The sequence below is a fragment of the Balaenoptera borealis genome, assembly GCF_965194805.1.
Source record: "Balaenoptera borealis genome assembly, chromosome: 3".
Classification (NCBI taxonomy): Eukaryota; Metazoa; Chordata; class Mammalia; order Artiodactyla; family Balaenopteridae; genus Balaenoptera; species Balaenoptera borealis.
In genome coordinates this window covers 131453142-131471203 of record NC_138866.1, presented here as the reverse complement: position 1 = coordinate 131471203, position 18062 = coordinate 131453142, and positions in this window count along the sequence as shown.

The window sequence follows — 18062 nt, the reverse complement described above, 5'->3', positions numbered from 1 at the left end:
CAGGAGGGCTCCAAGGGAGAAGCACACAAGGCCCCTTGAAGCCTAGGGTCAAAACAGACACACCTTTACTTCCTCTGCATTCTATCAGCCAATACACTTTAAAAGGCCAAATCAGATTCACAGAGACAGAAAATGGACTCCATTTCTTGGTGGCAGGAGCCACAAAGAGCATGGAAACTGGAGAGGGTAGAAAACCGGATGAATTGTTCTAATCAATTTCTCTGTCTTTAGATACATTACTGAAGTCTGCTGACATTTTGAAGGAGAAAGCAAAACTTTCTCAATAAAAAAAGCCGTGGATAGATTTAGGAAAGGGATAGAGATTTCCAGGGGCAGCTGGGGCATACCCAGTCTTCCAGGCTTCTTTGCACACAGCAGGAATTGTGCCCAGCAGAGTACAAATCCCGCCCTGGATGGAGACTTTAGCACAGTACTGTAGCAAAGGGAACTCTTGGACGGACACCTCCAGGTCTCATCCATGCAGGCGCGTTCCTCTGGTCAAGTCAGAGCCATTCAGGGCGGTTGACCACTGCAGGTCTCTTGAAGCACAGCTGTTGAAATAAACATGGAGATAAATCAAGGCAAGGATCCTTTAGGTCTCATGGGTGGGTATGGGTGACATCTTCATGTCTTCGGAAACACATCATCACCACTTGGCTTACAATGTGTGTCTTTTCTTGGTTCAAAAAACTCCAATAAAATTTGTTTCATTATCAGCAAATTAGGATGTAAAATGAACACTACAAATTTCACTTAGTTGAAGTCAGGAAGCCTGAATCCTCCAACTCCATTTTTCTTTCTCAAGATTGTTTTGGCTATTCGGGGTCTTTTGTGTTCCCATACGAATTGTCAAATTTTTTGTTCTAATTCTGTGAAGAATGTCATTGGTAGTTTGATAGGGATTGCATTGAATCTGTAGATTGCTTTGGGTAGTATATTCATTTTCACAATACTTATTCTTCCAATCCAAGAACATGGTATTTTTCTCCATCTGTTTATGTCATCTTTGATTTCTTTCATCAGTGTTTTATAGTTTTCTGAGTACAAGTCTTTTGCCTCTATAGGCAGCTTTATTCCTAGGTATTTTATTCTTTTTGTTGCAATGATAAATGGGAGTGTTTCCTTAATTTCTCTTTCTGATTTTTTTGTTGTTGGTGTATAGGAATGCCAGAGATTTCTGTGCATTAATTTTTTATCCTGCAACCTTACCAAATTCATTGATAGTTCTAGTAGTTTTCTGGTGGCATCTTTAGGATTTTCTAAGTATAGTATCATGTCATCTGCAAACAGTGACTATTTTACTTCTTCTTTTCCAATTTGTATTCCTTTTATTTCTTTTTCTTCTCTGATTGCCATGGCTAGGACTTCCAAAACTATGTTGAATAAGAGTGGCAAGAATGGACATCCTTGTCGTGTTCCTGATCTTAGTGGAAATGCTTTCAGTTTTTCACCATTGAGTATGATGCTTGCTGTGGGTTTGTCATATATGGCCTTTATTATGTTGAGGTAAGTTCCCTCTATGCCCAGTTTCTGTAGAGTTTTTATCATAAATCCATTTTGAATTTTGTAAAAAGCTTTTTCTGAATCTATTGAGATGATCATGTGGTTTTTATTCCTTAATTTGTTAATGCAGTGTATCACATTGATTGATTTGTGTATACTGAAGAATCCTTGCATCCCTGGGATAAATCCCACTTGATCATAGAGTATGATCCTTTTAATGTGCTGTTGGATTCTGTTTGCTAGTAGTTCGTTCAGGATATTTGCATCTATGTTCATCAGTGATATTGGTCTATAATTTTCCTTTTTTGTTATATCTTTTTCTGGTTTTGGTATCAGGGTGATGGTGGCTTTGTAGAATGAATTTGGAAGTGTTTCTCCCTCTGTAATTTTTTGGAATAGCTTGAGAAGGATCAGTGTTAGCTCTAAATGTTTGATAGAATTCACCTGTGAAGCCATCTGGTCCTGGACTTTTGTTTCTTGGAAGATTTTTAATTATGGTTTCAATTTCATTACTTTTTTGATAGGTCTGTTTCGATTTTCTATTTCTTCCTGGTTCAGTCTTGGAAAATTGAACCTTTCGAAGAATTTGTCCATTTCTTCATGGTTGTCCATTTTAGTGGCATATAGTTGTTTGCAGTAGTCTCTTATAATCCTTTGTATTTCTGCAGTGTCAGTTGTTACTTCTTTTTCATTTCTAATTTTATTGATTTGCGTCCTCTCGCTTTTTTCTTGATGAGTCTGGCTAAGGGTTTATCAATTTTGTTTATCTTCTCAAAGAACCAGCTTTTAGTTTTATTGAGAGTTGCTATTGTTTTCTTTGTTTCTATTTCATTTATTTCTGCTCTGATCTTTATGATTTCTTTCCTTCTACTGACTTTGGGTTTTCTTTGACCTTCTTTCTTTCATTGCTTTAGCTGTAAGGTTAGATTGTTTATTTTAGATTTTTCTTGTTTCTTGAGGTGAGATTGAATTGCTATAAACTTCCCTCTTAGAACTGCTTTTGCTGCAAACCACAGGTTTTGGGTGTTTGTGTTTTCATTGTCATTTGTTTCTATGTATTTTTTTATTTCCTCTTTGATTTCTTCAGTGATCTCTTGGTTACTTAGTAGTGCACTGTTTAGCCTACATGTATTTGTATTTTTTACAGTTTTTCTCCTGTAATTGATTTCCAATTTCATAGTGTTGTGGTCAGAAAAGATGCTTGATAGGATTTCAATTTTCTTAAATTTTCCGAGGCTTGATTTGTGACCCAAGATGTGATCTATCCTGGAGAATGTTCCATGTGCACTTGAGAAGAAAGTGTATCCTGCCACTTTGGGGTGGAATGTTCTATAAATATCAATTAAATCTATCTGGTCTATTGTGTCATTTAAAACTTGTGTTTCCTTATTTATTTTCTGTTTGGAAGATCTGTCCATTGGTGTAAGTGGGGTGTTAAAGTCCCCTATTATTATTGTGTTACTGTTGGTTTCTCCTTTCCTGGTTGTTGGCACAAAGCTACAGTAGTCAAGACAGTATGGTATTGGGACAAAAACAGAAATATAGATCAATGGTACAGGATAGAATTCTCAGAGATAAACCCATGCATAAATTGGGCACCTAATTTATGACAGAGGATGCAAGAACATACAATGGAGAAAAGACAGCCTCTTCAATAAGTGGTGCTGGGAAAACTGGACAGCTACATATAAAAGAATGAAATTAGAACACTCCCTAACACCATACACAAAAATAAACTCCAAATAGATTAAAGACTTAATGTAAAACCAGACACTATAAAACTCTTAGAGGAAAACATAGGAAAAACACTCTTTGACATAAACCACAGCAAGATCTTTTTTGACCCACCTCCTAGAGTAATGGAAATAAAAACAAAAATAAACAAATAGGACTTAATTAAACTTAAAAGCTTTTGCACAGCAAAGGAAACCATAAACAAGACAAAAAGACAACCCTCAGAATGGGAGAAAATATTTGCAAATGAAACAACAGACAAAAGATTAATCTCCAGAATATACAACCAGCTCATGGAGCTCAATATCAAAAAAAAAAAAAAAAACCAATCTAGTTAAAAAATGGATGGAAGACCTAAATAGACAATTCACCAAGGAAGACATACAGATGGCCAAGAGGCACAGGAAACACCAACATCACTAATTATTAGAGAAATGCAAATCAAAACTACAATGAGGTATCACCTCACGCTTGTCAGAATGGCCATTAACAAAAAATCTAGAAACAATAAATGCTGGAAAGGGTGTGGTGAAAAGGGAACCCTCCTGCACTGTTGGTGGGAATGTAAATTGATACAACCACTATGGAAAACAGTATGGAGGTTCCTTAAAAAACTAAAAATAGAACTACCGTATGACCCAGAAATCCCACTACTGGGCATATACCTTAAGAAAACTGTAATTCACAAAGAGTCATGTACCACAATGTTCATTGCAGTTCTATTTACAATAGCCAGGACATGGAAGCAACCTAAGTGTCCATCGACAGATGAATGGATAAAGAAGATGTGGCACATATATACAATGGATTATTACTCGGCCATAAAAAGGAATGAAATTGGGTCATTTGTAGTGAGGTGGATGGACCTAGAGTCTGTCATACAGAGTGAAGTAAATCAGAAAGAGAAAAACAAATACCTTATGCTAACACATATATATGGAATCTAAAAAAAAAAAATGGTACTGATGAACTTAGTTACAAGGCAGGAATAAAGATGTAGACATAGCGAATGGACTTGAGGACACTGGGTGGGAGGGGGAAGCTGAGGTGAAGTAAGAGTAGCATCAACATATATACGCTACTGAATGTAAAATAGCTAGTGGGAAGCAGCCGCATAGCACAAGGAGATCAGCCTGGTGCTTTGCAATGATCTAGAGGGGTGGGATAGTGAGGATGGGAGGGAGGCTCAAGAGGGAGGGGATATAGGGACATATGTATGCATATGGCTGATTCACTCTGTTGTACAACAGAAACTAACACAGTATTGTGAAGCAATTATACTCCAATAAAGATCTATTTTAAAAATTTCACTTAGTTGCTTTAGCTAATAACATTAACACTGGCTTAATTTAAAGTTATAATGATCATAAACATCAGATGTTGTAGACTAAATGCTCCCATTTTTTTCAGATGCAGAAGCTCGCCTTATAGTTAACAAGTCAGCCATAAAGGTCACATGTCCTAACATAGTCCTGCACTTGTGGCTAGTCTGTGGCTCCCACACACCAGAGTCCAACAGCCCCTGAACTGGTCCATACCTGCTCATTGAGTCCCCTGATGACACGCAGGGATGCTGGGGCAGTGTCAGGTTTCTACAAAAATGTCCAAACATTTACCCTCCATTCCTCTGCTTATATCACTGAGGCAGGAGATAGATGGGCCCCAGGCTGAGCAGCTGAAATTTGTCTCCTGTGGACAGATACTCCAAGATAAAGGTAATAGCAGGGGCAGAGAGGATCTGAGCTCTGCCCAGATAAGAGATAAAGAGACCACATATTCCTCATTCTTGGAGTCAAGAAGACCTTCCTGACTACACAGGTGCAGTAAGGCTCCTCGGGGACCAAAAGGGGAGGGGGTACCACCCAACAGTAGTAGATGATGTCAACCTACCCATAAGCCTCTTCGCTAGAATCCACCTTGGCTAAGAGATGCATGCGCACACAGGGGTGGACCCTGAGATAAACCAAATACTAACTCAGAGCAAGGCAAAGAAGATAATTGGCCAGAGGAAACTCGGAAGAAATCCCATATAAGGGATTCAAACTACCACAAGCACATGATTCTCTCTCTGAGCTCACCCATGTGAGTCTATTCACACGTACTCTTTTTCCTCCAAATAAACACTTTACTTATTTCACTACTTTCCCTCTATTTGTGGAAATTCATTTCTACAAAGCCAACGGGCCAGGGCCTTGTCACTGGCCACTGTCCCTGGTGGTCTAGTGGCTAGGATTCAGCACTCTCACTGCTGCAGTCTGAATTCAATCTTTGGCCAGGAACCAAAATCCTGCTTCAAGCCGCTGCAGGCTGAGGTCTCCCCAAGATCATCACCAAATAGAGGTGTAGGGCAGGAGAATTTGTTACCCCAAAGTGTGTCTGCTTGACATATTAATTATTTTAAACTGGTTATCTTCTAATAAACACTGGGCATGGGAAAAACTATGGAAACCAAGTAGGAATTACCCTTTTGTAAGAAACATTTGTAAAGGTAACCTCCATTCCCAAAGGTGTCTACCTCTCAGTACCTGGAAGAGGAAGATGACCAAATCTCTAGAAATGCTTATCAATGGAGAAGGCAATGACTTAAATCTGCATCACAATCACCCTTGTTTACTCTGCTTTTCCTGGTCCCTCCTGTAACTGACTCTCTCCACCCTCAACATCCTTTTTGTCTTTAGCTGAAGATAGTATTTAAAGTGAGGATTTAGGATATTTTGATGCCAAAATATTGGCTATCTGTACACTGATGCCAAAATGAGATAGGGAGGCAGAGTTTTGGAGGAGAAAGAAAGGGTGGCTTTCTTTCTTTGCCAGGCAAAGAGGGAACACAGCAAGGCAGTGCCTCAAGAACTGTGCCCCCCTCCCTGGGGAATAGGGAGAAGTCTTATAGTCTTATAGTGGTCAGGGGTATGCAATAAGGATCAAGACAGTAACAGTCTTGCATTCTTTTTTCTTCTGTAAAGTTTCAAAAGGGTGGGGTTGCTAACAAGATTAGGGTGTGTGCAGGGTCTCAAGTGTAGGGTCTCCTAATCTTGATGAGCTTCTCTAGTCCCTTTAATCTTGCCTCTGGTGGTTTCATGTCTGCCCCTCTCTTGATTAGCAACTGTTTGAATCTGCCCTTTGGGACTCAGGGAAGGTTATGGAGGCTGGAGTCTTGCCTACAAGAAATGGGGGATAAAAAGGCATCCATGCCCAGGCTCCCCACAGGGTCCTGCTCGGTTTCAGTTTTGGAGCATTACTTAGTCTTCCTGGGTATCTCCCATGTTCACATGGTATTAAATTTTTGTTCAACTTTCTCCTGTTAATCTGTCTCATGTCAATGTAATTCTTAGACCAGCCAGAAGAACCTACAAGGTTAGCGGGAAGATTCTTCCTCCTGACACAACAGACATCAGGAGATAACACGTAGACATATTCACCCAGACCTACAGTCCAGAGCCCAGTGGGTCCAGATCCTACTCTCACTGGTGCTCTGTCCAGGCAAGCCAACTTTGTCCAGAGGAAAAAATGGAAACAAGGCATGGCCACTGCAGTCCCTAGAAACTGACAAGTTCCACTCACTTTATTGATGGGTGTGTTCAATCCAGCCAGTCACATACATAGACACTGCTGGTTTCTCCCTTTGTGAGTCAGATAGGTTTTGTTCCTGGCTGCTTAGCTGTGTTTTCCTTCCTCATTGAAACCAAGTTCCTCTGCCAAGTTTATGATTAACCTCTCTATCCAAAACTTTATTCCCTTTGTTGCTCTGCCCCTGTTCCCTGTCAAGATTGAGGAGTATCAAAGAAAAGATGGGATTAAAACTGAGCAGGACCCCGCAGGACCTTCCCGATACAAAAGTCCTTCCATGTCCCCCATTTCTTATTTTTAGGAAAAAGGTTTCAGCCTCCTAGACCTTCCCTGAGTTCCAAAGGGCAGATTCAAACAGTTACTAATTAGAGGAGTGAGGGAATGCAGAAACGAAGGAAAGGCAGTCAAGAAACTATAGTTCAGCAATCTGGCAGGGTCCTGGTTCCTCCTCAAGGAATATACGTAACAAGCTGATACAAATCTCTGAGTTCTACAGAAACTAAGGCCCCCACCCAGGTGGAGACAGTAACTTCAGGCTGAGCACAAGATTCCTGGAACACCGCCCTGTTACCTCACCACCAACCAATAAGAAGAAAATCACACTCCCTGTATTCCTCTTCAAATTTTGCCTATAAAAACTCTTCCCTGAAAACCAATGGAGAGTTTGGGCTTTTTGAGCATGAGCCACCTGTTCTCCTTGCTTGGTCCTGCAATAAACCTTTCTCTGCTCCAAACTCTGATATTTGGGCTTGTTTAGCCTCACTGTGCATCAGGCACGTGAACTTGGGTTTGACAACACAGTGACCCCAACACAATAACCCAACTTATTTTTCTCACTATGGGTTGCCTCTCACACCCACTTATGCCTGTGGTGCTTGATTAAATTGCACATCTTTCCATCTCTATCTACAACTTATAGAAATTGGAGAATACACAAAAGTCCCTCACACAAATAGACTTATGCATAAAAAGCAATGTTCTTAATAAGAATCCTTGGATTTAATAAAATAAAAAATATTAGGAGCCCGAAGTATTATGAAGACCTCGTCTTGCATGAGGACACTGAAAAGTAAAAGGATGGAGAGCCTTGTGCAGGACCACACAGCTGACTGCCCGCAGGACTGAGCCTGCGCCCTGGAACCCAAGTATCTTTCCTTGTCACAGAAGCTCCAAGAGCTATAATGATTTATAAAGGTGTATAATAATCATTCAACATTTCCCAGTTGGTCACATTTCATTTCATTTGTACGTTCTCCCTCCCAACAGTCTCCATGTGCTTGACAATTTAATAAAGTATGATAATATTGAACTAAATGTCCTACAGCTTAACAAGCATCATACATTTTCATAAAAAATAAAGTACTGGTTTCCAATTTCATTTGCTCCTGTTTACTTACTTAACGTAAGTTGCCAACACTTGGGGCATCAGTACCATAAAGTGGAAAATGTTCTGGACATAAATGCTGAAATACAGGGTTTCATTCACTTCTTCCATTCATTCATTTATTTATAGATTCATTGTTGAACTGAAACCAATGGATCCAATCTACAATTTGAATGCCCACTCTATGCCTGGCATAAGAGACACACTAGGTTTGTAAAAGGCATAATCTCATCACAAGGAATCTCACAGTTTAGTTGGAGCATAGGTACATAGAAAACAAAAATGTATATTAGCACAGGGCATATGAGAGCACAGAGGGGGCCTCGAGGCAAGCACGTATTCCGGGGAACCAGAGTGCCAGGGACCACTTCGTGCTGGGTGACAGCCTGGCCTGAACCTCAAAGGATGCAGGAGGCATAAATAATGCAAAGAACAGGTGTGAGGGAGGGAAAGCAGAGGACAAGACAAGCAGAGGAGACAGCAGGGCAAGGGAGTGGGACAAGACAGGGCAGGTAGTAGCTTGAGGGAACTACAAACAAATCTGTGTTTCTGGACATAAGAGGCAAAGCCAGAGGGGCAGGAGCAAAGCTGTGGGCAGTTCACAGTGGGCCAGGGCCTTGGGCACCCTGCAGGCTTTATTCTAGGTGAGGATTGCCCAACCTCGGTGCTATTGCCGTGTGGGGCCAGATGATTGCGGTGTGGTTGTGGGGGGGGGGGCTGCATTGTAGCTTGTTTAGCAGCAGCCCTGGATTCTACCCACCAGCAACTCTGCCCCCAGAAATGTCTCCAGACACTGCCAAGCGTCCCCTGGGGGGAATAGCACCCCAGTTGAGGGTAACTATTATAGGCAAAAGAGAGTCATTCCAGTGTCTTCTGTAAGGGGGATTTGCCTGAACATAGGGCACAGAGACTGGCAGATCTGTGGTAGCCATCTGAGGGGTGTGGGTCAGGTAAGAGCATGGGTGGGTAGGGGTGTTACCTGGAGAAACATTTGGGGCCAATTGGAAGTGAAATAGGAGGGAGAAATCCCCAGTCATGCTATGGGAAAAGTAGATTTAGTGGGGAACGATGGTAAGTTCCTTTGGGAACATGTCCCACTTGAGGTGTGAGTGTAGTGTTTTCCTGACGGGGGTTCTTCAGCGTGAACCAGGAAGAAGGGTGTGAGCTGAGGGTTTCTATCTGAGCATCACTGCCAGGTATGCAGACGCTGAAACCCTGACTGTGACTAGAACCTCCCCACCCTATAAGCAGCAGGGTGGGAAGAACCCCCATTTAGAGACAGTAAAAAAGAAGGCAAGGGACCCAAAGAAGGCACAGTCAGAGACGGTCAGAAAGAGCCAGGGCAGCTGCTGTTCTGGAGGCCACAGGTGTGGAGAGTGTGTGGGAAGGACCATGGCCAGTGATCCAGGGAGGGCAGCGCATATTCCAGAGACGGCAATGGAGACACACAGTGAGAAGGGCTTCTCCCTGCCCCACACAAGCCAGCAGGATAGCCAGAGCCAAAGCATCTGACCTCACAGGATTTCTAGAATCCGAATGCCTCGTTATGTTAGCTAGTATTATCAGTAGTTTTTATTTGCCTTATAACATACTGTCCAAATCTGTTCTTTTTACCAACTTTCTTATTCCTGAGCTTCCATTCTTAAGCACCAAGCCCCAGCATCCCTTTCTATCTCCCTCGTTCCCTTGACATATATATAAGGAGTTTCTAGTCCAGTAGACAATTTTTTTCCCCAGAGTCTCTAGAATCAGCACCTTCCTATACATTGCCAAAGTCATTGCCCCTAGCCAGGCCCCTCTCTCTGACTTTTGCTCTGCTTCCCTAAAATCCAATCATTTCATTCCCCCTCCCAAAAGCCATCTGTGGGCCCCCTGTAGGCACAGGAAAAAAATCTAACCACCTTAACTTGGCCTCCTCCATGCTGCTTCCACCAACCCTGATTCCCACCAATTCCTATACCAAGTGTGTGTTCATGGGCTCCGTGGTCCAGGGAAGAAATATACTCAGGACAAGAACTCAGAAGGTGAGTCTTGTCAAATGGGAAGTGAGTGAATTCCCCTCTCTCTGTATATGGTCCACACCTCAAAGCATCTCTAGTGGTGTGGGGAAGCTTCCAGAAAGTAGGTGTGATGTTGTGATTTATAATAAGAAATACATATTTGGTCTTTGTTTTTGGCACAGAACTCCTAAAACCCTTAGAATTTCCTAAGTGATGAGCATCGTAAAGGTGTATTTTTATTATGTTAATGAGTGACTTTTGGAAGCCCCCCAGGTCACCTAAGGGTGGGGGCTGGTCACCAGAGGGACCAACCATGTGATTAGAGGGTTGTGACTTTCAGTCCCACCCTCCTGACCTCGAGGGAGGGGAAAGGGGACAGAGGTGAATCTATTGCCAATGTCCAGTGATTTAATCAGTCGTGCTTATGTAAGGAAGCCTCCAAAAACCCCAAAAGGATAGAGCTGCAGAGCTTCTGGGTTGGTGAGGATGTGGAGGTGCTGGGAGGGTGGTGCCTGGAGGGGGTGGGGAAGCTCCGTGCTTTCCCATACCTCACCCTCTGCATCTCTTCCACCTGGCTGTTCCTGAGTTATATCCTTTTATAATAAGCTGGTGATCTAGCAAGTAAAGTGTTTCTCTGAGTTCTGTGAGCCACTCTAGCAAATCAATGGAACCCAAGGAAGGGGTCCTGCGAACCTCTGATTTACAGCCAGTCAGTCATAAGCACAGGTGACATCCTGGACTTAGAGTTGGCATCCAAGGTGGGGGTGGTCTTGTAGGATGGAGACTTTAACCTGTAGAATGTGGTTCTGTCTCCAAGACCTCTTGAACTGTAGGATACTCAGCTGGTATTGCAGAATTGTTTGGTGGTGTGAGGAATATCCCCCTGCATCAGAACCATAGATCCTGCATGCATTTCAGGCAGAGCTGGGGTAATAGGGACATGCCAGAGTGGACCCTCACTGCACCATCAGGGAAGGTTGGTCTCAAAGGCTCCAGCTGGGTGCTCTGAGTCTCTGGCCTGGGTAGTGACAAAGGCCATGCTAGGGGTAGACTGGGAGTGTGGCTGAGTCACCGTATTCTTTCCCAGGCCAGAGAGCAAGACTACTTACCTGCTACCTCACAGAGTCTGCTTTGGCCTTGAGATGGGGCTACATGCAGAGGTGGGGCCACAGGTGGTCTGCCCCACTTCACAAGTAAGGAAAGCTCCGTCTCAGTGAGTCTGGAGATGGTCCGTGGTCGGAAAGTTCCATAATTGGTCATCCAGACCTTGGCCAAGCCCTGCCCTCTCTGCCCACCAGCTTCGCCCAGAGGGAAGGACATGCAAGTCACAGCTGTGTGATGTGTGTCATTTTCCCTTTGCTCAACTTTTCCATCACTGTCTGCTCCCAAAACTCCCACATGGGGCAGAATATGTTCCACCAGCTTTCTTTTTAAGATGTCACTCACTGTGCAAACTTTTAGTGACAGAAAGCCATGCATGAGGTGGATTTTTATGCCTTTTTGTTCAAAAGGCAGAGCTATGGGAGAGCTCAGTCAGTCAGGGGTTTATGATAGGAAAAAGAGGGAAGAGTAAGTCTCAGAAGCTGCAAGTCCAGGTCTCCTGGAAAACTGAATTGCCCTGCCAAAAAGCTAAACCCACAACTCCATACAAATATAGAACAGACATGTGTCAGAACTTTGTCTACTCAACATTAAAGGCTCCAGCAGGACAGCAGAGTGATTCAAAGAGTTCATGGAACAAAGTCTAGACCATCACTCAGGAGGGAAGGAGAAAAAGTGCCACTGAAATAAGTTTGCCAAGTTAAAGACAAATCTGGCTAGTGTCCTAATGGAACCAAAACCAAAGCAAACAAACAAAAAAAACAAAAACCACTCAAGCCTTTGGCATGATCATCTCCACTGGACACAAATGGTTTGCATCTCTACTGACCAAATGCAAGTTCACTGGTCACCTCACAGGGTCTGGGCCTGTGCTGAGCAGAACCTAAAATGGCCCCAGGCCCAGCAATCCCCCTACTGGGCATATACCCTGAGAAAACCATAATTCAAAACAAGTCATGTACCACAATGTTCCTTGTAGCTCTATTTACAATAGCCAGGACATGGAAGCAACCGAAGTGTCCATCAACAGATGAATGGATAAAGAAGATGTGGCACATATATACAATGGAATATTACTCAGCCATAAAAAGAAATGAAATTGAGTTATTTGTAGTGAGGTGGATGGACCTAGAGACTGTCATACAGTGTGAAGTAAGTCAGAAAGAGAAAAACAAATACCGTATGCTAACACATATTTATGGAATCAAAAATAAGGTCCTGAAGTACCTAGGGGCAGGACAGGAATAAAGACGCAGACATAGAGAATGGACCTGAGGACGTGGGGAGTGGGAAGAGTAAGCTGGGACGAAGTGACAGAGTGTCATGGACATATATACACTACCAAATGTAAAATAGATAGCTAGTGGGAAGCAGCCACATGGCACAGGGAGATCAGCTCAGTGCTTTGTGTCCACCTAGAGGGGTAGGATAGGGAGGGTGGGAGAGAGACACAAGAGGGAGGAGATATGGGAATATATGTATACGTATAGCTGATTCACTTTGTTATACAACAGAAACTAACACACCATTGTAAAGCAATTATACTCCAATAAAGATGTTAAAAAAAACTAAAAATAAAATAAATAAATAAATAAAATGGCCCCAGGACTTTTACCCTAATCACTGGGATGGTGAACATGATAGAATAGCTACATGGCAAAAGGGATTGTGGAGATGTAATTAAGGTTACTAATTCACTGATTCTGAGTTCATCAAAAGGGAGACTGCCCAGGTGGGCCCGGTCTCATGACATGTGCCTGTAAAGGCAGAAGGGAAAACCAGAGAGGGGGTTTATGAGAAGAGGCTCTGGGTTGCTGCGATGCAGGGGGGCATGTGGCCAGGACCTGAGAGCAGCTTACAGGAGTTAAGCGTGTCCCAGACCAGTGATAAGCAAGGAAATGGGACCTCAATCCTACAACCTTAGGGAGCTGTCAACAACCTGGATGTTACTGAAAACTAAAGGCAAACAACAACCAACAAATGGAGTATGAGAAGTGCAAACAGTCCACCTTATAACCCACTCATACCCTTCCTCACTGGCTTCCAGATCCTGCAGTCTCCACTTCATCCCAAGGAGAAAAAGGGCATTGCAGGACATCCTACCAGCGAATCATCAAGCTCTGTGTTTTTAAACATCAAGACCTATACAATAGGAAATATGCTTTACATTGCAACCCAATCAACACACACATATTTAAGGCAAATCTTCACAAAAAATACATGATGTGACATATTATGGGGTGAATTGTGGTCTCCCAAAATTTGAGGTCCTAACCACCAGTACCTCAGAATGTGACTGTACTTGGAAACAAAGAGGTGATTAAATTAAGTGAGGTCAGTAGTGTGGGCCTTAATCCAATCTGATTGACATCCTAGAAGAGGAGATCAGTATGCAGACAGGCACAGAGAGAGACCATGTGAGGCCACAAGGAAAAGATGGCCATCTACAAGCAAAGGAGAGAGGCCTCAGAAGAAACCAACCCTGACAACTTGGAGTTCCAGCTTCCAGAACTGTTAAATCATACATTTCTGTTGTTTAAGCCACCCAATCTGTGGTACATTGTTATGGCAGCCTGAGCAGATTAATACATGATGTACTCTGATATTTTCTCATCTGTTTCATTTCTTTCTTTCTATTTTAATGCTATTTGCGACAAAATTTATTTCACAGTGACAAATGGACTGTACCCACAGCTTGAAGAACTAAGAGGATTATAAGATCCTTCCATTTTCTACACCAATAATAAGACGTGTTACCAATAGCTTTAGAAATGAAAAATTCTGTATGTTCAATACAGGAAACTGCCTTGAGTGATAGAATCTAAATCTAATGCCTTTAATGAGGAAAATGAACTTCTCCAATCATCCCTGACACAAACACAAATGATGATAGTTCTTGCTGCTCTTTGAAGAAGGAGGAGTACATGAACTTGAGTTTAAGGAGAGTAAAGCAATTTTTTTCAGCTATTTCTGAAGCTATGATCACACTCTTGATTAAGTTATTTCCATGTCATACTGCAAAGAAGAAACAAGGAGGTTTTTTTTGTTTTGATGATAATTATCCATCCTGGAAACTGTGAGAAAGAGTAGTAGATCTAGGGCTTGGAGAAACCACTTCTCTACCAAACAGATGAGAAATAAAAAAATGCTCAACATCGGTAATCATCAGGAAATGCAAATCAAAACCCACAATAAGATATCACCTCACACTTGTCAGAATGGCTATCATCAAAAAGACCACAATTAACAAATGTTGGTGAGGATGTAGAGAAAAGGGTACCCTTCTACACTGTTGGTGGGAATGTAAATTAGTGCAGCCACTGTGGAAAACAGTATGTAAGGTCCTCAAAAAACTACAAATAGAACTACCATATGACCCAGCAATTCCACTCCTGGGTACATATCTGAAAAAAACAAAAACACTGATTTGAAAACATATATGCACCCCAATGTTCATAGCAGCACTATTTACAGTTGCCAAGGTGTGGAAGCAACCTAAGTGTCCATCAACAGATGAATGGATAAAGAAGATGTGTTATATACACACACACACACACACACACACACACACAGTGTAATACTACTCAGCCCATAAGAAAGAATGAAATTTTGCCATTTGCAACAACATTGATGAACTTGGAGGGGATTATGCTAAGTGAAATAAGTCAGACAGAGAAAGACAAATACTGTATGATATCACTTATATGTGGAATATAAAAAATACAACAAACGTTAATATAACGAAAAAGAAGCAGATTCACAGATATAGAGAACAAACTAGTGGTTACCAGTGGGGAGAGGGAAGGGGGGAGGGGCATTATAGGGGTTGGGTATTAGGAGGGACAAACTACTAGGTATAAAATAAACTACAAAGACATATGGTAAAGCATGGGGAATATAGCCAATATTTTATAGTAACTATAAGTGCAGTATAACCTTTAAAAAGTGTGAATCACTATATTGTACATCTGTAACTTATGTTGTACATCAACTATACTTCAATGAAAAAGAAGAAATAGAGATAGAGATAGACATCCTATTGGTTCTATCTATTTGGAGAACACTGACTAGTACATATATCAATATTGGTTCATTAATCTTAACAATTGTACCACACTGATGTAAGATGTGAATAAAAGGGGGGACCGTGAACAGGGGTATACAAGAATTCTCTGTATTGTATTACCAATTTTTCTGTTAATCTAAAACTGTTCTAAAAAATAAAATCTGCTAAAAAAAAGAAAAACAAAAGAGGGTGATGTTGTGGCCCAGGGTAGGCTGCCCCAAAATGTGCCTAAATGGCACGTTGATTATTTTGAGTTAAAGTTACTTAAACACTACTATACATAGGTAAACAACAAGGATCTACTGTATAGCACAGGGAACTATTCTCAATACTGTGTAATAACCTATATGTGAAACGAATCTAAAAAATTTTATATATATATATATATATATATATGTGTATATATATATATATACACATATATATATATATATATATGAATCACTTTGCTGTACACCTGAAACTAACACAACATTGTAAATCAACTATACTTCAATTAAAAAAAAAAAAGATTCCTAAAATTTTTAAAAAGTTACTTAAGAAATGACCAATGCAAAAGGGATGATCTGACCCTCCTTTCTGTCCCCCTGAGAGCAGGAAGTAAATTTCTCATGTGAAAGGTGCACTGTCTGCTTCTGGAGGTAAAAGGACACTCATCACTGAAAAGAGTGATTTCCAGCCAAGAAACCTGTATAATAAACAAACCTTGTTACTTCTTTTATCTGTTTCTAATTGGGCACCCAAAATCTAAGTTTCTTTGTTCTGTAAATTCCTCAGAAATTTATTTCTTTGTCTAAAAAAGTATAAAAGCTGCCTATTGATATTTTGACCACTTAGGTCCATTTCCATGAGCCCTCCATTCCCATGAATTACAATGTGTTTCTTTTTCTCCTGTTAACCTGTTTTGTGTATTAGTTCAGCCACAAGAACTCTAAAGGGGTAGGGGGTGGGGGGAATTTCCCTTCCCTGACAGTGACTAGAGACATAACAACCCAGTGCCACATCTGGGCCTTGTTTAGATTCACATCTGAACAATCCAATGACAAAAGGCATTCCTGGGGCATATGCATTTTCATTATAGAATGCACATAAGATAATATTCAGTAACTGTTGATAATTTCATTGAGCAAGGCAGCTATATGGGGAAAAATAACAAACAAAAAATCTTGTTCTTGTCAATTAGAGATACAATGCTTACTGGTGAAACTGACATGATGTCTGGGATTTGGTTCATAACGTGAAAAAAAAAGGAGTGGGAGAGATGGATGAAACAGGATGGCAAAGTTGCCAAAGCAGGGTAATGGAGATGACTAATACTATTTTATTTTTGTTAGTGTTTGAAATGCTCTTTTTTTTTAAAAAAGGCTTTAAAATTTGGGGAAAATATCTTGCACCTTCCCCCCACCCCCCCACCTGCCACTCCATAGGGTGTTTGTGGAAACCCCTAGGAGTGCTCTGTGCTATAAAGGACTTTGCAAAGTGCTTCCACCACCTCAAGGGGGGAACTACGGGTTCAGTTTTTCCTCAGTTCAGTAACTTGAAGGTCACATTGATGAACACCGTGCAGGCAGCTCTGAGAAGGTGCACATCCCATGAACTGGCCACCTCTTGGCTCTGTCAATTTGGTGTTGGCCAAAAAAAAAATCTTTTTCCCAAATTAGGAAGACGCTTGAAATAAATCTAAAGAACTTGGAGTCAAACCTCTGTGCTGTTTAATTGGCAATATTTACTTTAATAGAGTAATTAAGTACTTTCAATGTGACTTCCTAAAAAAGACTTCCTGAAAAGCATAGATGTTGATGGTGAATGCAGCAAACCTCACTCATGACTTCTGATTCACTAGCTTTCTAAAGCCTGTCATGGTTAGAACACACTCAGTGAGTCCAGCTGAAAACAGGGGGAAGGGTGAAGAATGGAAGCACAACCATCCACCAAGTCTGATGTGAAAGCAGAAATATTCTGGGATGGCAATTCCTCAAAAATGAAAAATAGAATTACCATGTGACCCAGTAATTTCACTTCTCAGTATATACCCCAAAGAACTGAAAGCAGGGACTCCAACAGGTATTTGTACACTCATATTCATAGCAGCATTATTCACAATAGCCAAAATATGGAAACAACTCAAATGTCCATCAACAGATAAACAAAATGTGGTCTATCCCTCAATGGGATACCATTCAGCCTTAAAAGGAAGGAAATTCTGACATGTGCTACAACACAGATGAGCCTGGAGGACATTATACTAAGTGAAATAAGCCAGTCACAAAAAGCAAATCCTGTATGATCCCACTTCTCTGAGGCACCTGGAGTAACTAAATTCGTAGAGGCAGAAAGTAGATGGCGGGTGGCAGAGGCTGGGGGAGGCGGGAGGGGGAGTTAGTGTTTAATGGGTATGGAGTTTCAGTTTTGCCAGATGAAAAGAGTCCTGTGGATGGATGGCGGTGATGGCTGCACAACAATGTGTAGGTACTTAATGCCACTGAGCTGGACACTTAAAAATGATAAATTTGTGGGGAGGGGTGGTAGGGGAGGGATGGATTGGGAATTTGGGATTAGGAGACACAAACTATTATACAGAGGATAGATACACAACAAGGTCCTACTATGTAGCACAGGGAACTATATTCAAAACCCTGTGATAAACCATAGTGGAAAAGAATATGAAAAAGAATATATATATGTATACCTGAATCACTTTGCTGTA